Below are 3,142 nucleotides of genomic sequence, written 5' to 3' on the forward strand. Positions count from 1 at the left end.
GACGACTAGATTAACGAGATCGAAAGATAAGTTTGTTTAGCCTTTTAGTCACTTTTAGGGACGAAAGTTAGTATTAGTGATATTAGGGACTTATAGCGAGATCGAAAGATGTTACTTGTGAGAGTGGACCGAGAGGACCTCTTATTTTCCCATCTCATGTGTTTGTTTTAGACCTACCTAGTTTGGTGCCGCCGAAACTACAGTGAACAGACCACCCTTAGCACCCTTTTTAATATCTGTTTCATCCGTTTATTTAGTTTATTGTCTTTTATTGTTTTAGCTATAGACCAAATCAACTCAACCCCCACATTCGTTACCTTAGACTGAAATTAGACAACTAATAATTACATCTGCCTCTCTGTGGTTCGACCCTGTTACCACTAGCTTCTGTTATTTTAATAGGTATTATAAATATTATTTTTAGTACTCACAACGACGGGTATCAAATTTTGGCGCCTTTGTCGGGGAGGCAATTGTTCTAATTTTTAGTTGTTTTATTTTAGTCTATTTCTTAGTTTAAGGGACATTTGTTCCTTAGACTATTCTCAAAGTCTTTGTGTAGTTTCCTCTTATGCGCAGGACACAAGGTGGTGAATTAGTACCGTTCAATCCTGAGATTGAGAAGACTTTGCGCGAGTTGAGATGATCATCTAAGATATTGCCGACAGAGGAAGAGCTGAGTACTCTGTCTAGTTACTACGAGAACGAGCTGTTCGAGGAGGATCCACCTTCATCTCCTATTTCTACTTCATCAGCTGAGACCGTCACTTCTCCAGATTTTCTAGAGATGGCTGAAGAAGCGACAATAGCAAGTCACTCTGAGCCGACAGCTGCAAATCTACACAAGGGGTTCGAATTACCGGGAGCTGATAGAAAATTCGAACCGAAGCCTTCTTATATCAACTTGGTTTAGAGAAGCCAATTCGGGGGAGCTGCAAATAAAGATGCATCTAAGCACATGGAGATATTTATCGATTATTGCTGCTCTATACCCCCGCCGACCGGTGTGACCCAGGACCAGGTGAAGGAGACAATGTTTATATTCTCACTCCGCAACGCTGCAAGGGAGTGGTACAGAGACCTGGACCGAGCTGCTAATGGAATCACTGACTGGAATTCGCTAGCCTTAGCGTTTTATAAGAAATATTTCTCTGCCTCGAAGACGAATGCTATTAGAGCTCAGATCACAAGCTTTAAACAGGGGCCTGATGAGAACTTTCATGAGGCATGGGTCCGTTTCAAGAAGCTGGTGTGAACCATTCCGCATCATGGGTTTGAGAAATGGAGCCTATGCAATCAGTTCTACAATGGGCTCTATGACGATCAGAGGGCTATCCTGGATGCGGCAGCCAGTGGCCGATTCCAGGAGAATATGGGAGAGACTAAGGGGTGGAAAATCATTGATGACTTGGCCACCCATAAAGCTGAGTATGGAAATTCCAGGGGAAATCAAAGGAGAGCTGCTGAATCTCCTTCTGTAGCTGCATTAGAGGCTCTCACGGCGAGATTTGATAAGTACGAGTTGGGAGGAGCTTCAAAAGGAGGGATCTACCATGTGAATGCTGTTTCAGACGGTCCTTTCATCTGCAAAAGATGTGGAGCTGAGGGACATGTTTCAGACAAATGTCCTAATCCCTTTTACTCTTGTGCTGCCTTTCAACATTATAGGCAGACAAACACTTACTATGAGCCGAATGTCCATCCGAATCTGAGGTGGAGCAGCCAAAATGTCTTGAATCCGACTCAACCTCCACAACAGCAGCAGCAGCAGAATTATATGCCCCCTCATAAGCAACAACAGTTCCAAAAGCCCCCGTATGTCCCTCAGCAGCAACAACAATCCCAAAATTATGAGTTTGCCGAATTGAAGAACTTGTTGCTGAAGGAGTCCCAAGCTAAAGAGGTCGGGATGAAGATGTTAGAGAGCCAAATTGCCCAATTGGCTAGCAAGAATACAACTCGAGCTCCGGGACATTTACCGACTCAAACTGATCAAAAGGAGACCTTAAATGCAATTAACTTGAGGAGTGGGTCTACCCTTACTGGGCCCGCTATGGTTGAGGATGTCGCTGAAAAAGATGAGGCGAAACCGAGTCAAAAGAAAGCTGTAACGAATAATAACAAGAAAAAGACGATCAGTAGGTATGTCAGTCGATCGACTGACATACCCAGTCGATCGACCAGTCTGCGCAAAGAGACAGATTCTAGAACTGTAGAACTCAGTCGATCGACTGACATCCCTGGTCGATCGATTGACAGCGCTGCTGAAGGTGATTCTTTTCGTCCTTCAATCCTTAATAACTTGAGGGATCACTTGTTTCGGGGTACGACAACTCCAAAACGTTAGGGCAAGACCTAAATGCTGATGGGTCAGTTCTAGTTCCGAAGTATGACCCAATGACGATTAATGGCTCATTTTTGAGACGGTCTGAAGAGGGTTCGAGCTTCAACAAAGAGAAGGTGGTGGATTTTCTGCCTAAATCCACCGATGCCGGCATGAGAGATTTAGAGGAGAGGGCTAAGTTGCTACTTTCAGCCCTCTATCCGGAGAGATTGGTGCCGACAAAGGAACAGGTATCATTTAATAAATTTGAAAATGTTGTTCGTAGCTTAAACGTACAAGTTCCTTTTCTTGAGTTAGTCAATCAAGTGCGTGCTTACATGAAATTCATGAAGCAACTCTTATCTAAAAAGAAGTCACTTGAAACTGTGCACACTGTCGCACTCACTGAGGAATCATGCTCTTATTTGACCCATACTGCACCCCTTAAGCTAGAAGACCCATGTAGTTTTTCAGTCCCATGTAATATTGTCACCTTTCTTATTGAGAAAGACTTATGTGACTTAGGAGCCAGTATTAGTGTAATGCCTTTTAGTCTTGATAGGAAGTTAAAGTTGAATAGGTTTGCAGTCACGAACATGACAGTACAGATGGCTGATCGTTCTGCGGTCCAACCAATAGGAGTCTTAGAGGACATTCCCGTGCAAATAGGGAAGTTCTTCTTCCCTGTTGACTTCGTGGTACTAGATATGCCCGAAGATGCCCACATTCCTATTATTCTAGGTAGACCATTCTTGCACACTGCTGGTGCAGTTATTGATGTTGGTTCGGGTACTTTGACCTTTAAGGTAGGGAAGCACT

General features: G+C 43.6%; 1 non-coding gene across 1 annotated transcript; it reads right to left on the reverse strand.

The window, feature by feature from the left end:
• Nucleotides 1-1,168: 1,168 nt before the first annotated feature.
• On the reverse strand, nt 1,169-1,275 carry LOC141636610 (small nucleolar RNA R71). The gene has a single exon (XR_012541215.1). It is a non-coding gene; the product is annotated as a small nucleolar RNA R71 (small nucleolar RNA).
• Nucleotides 1,276-3,142: the final 1,867 nt, after the last annotated feature.

This window comes from Silene latifolia, chromosome Y (assembly GCF_048544455.1).
Source record: "Silene latifolia isolate original U9 population chromosome Y, ASM4854445v1, whole genome shotgun sequence".
Taxonomy (NCBI): domain Eukaryota; kingdom Viridiplantae; phylum Streptophyta; class Magnoliopsida; order Caryophyllales; family Caryophyllaceae; genus Silene; species Silene latifolia.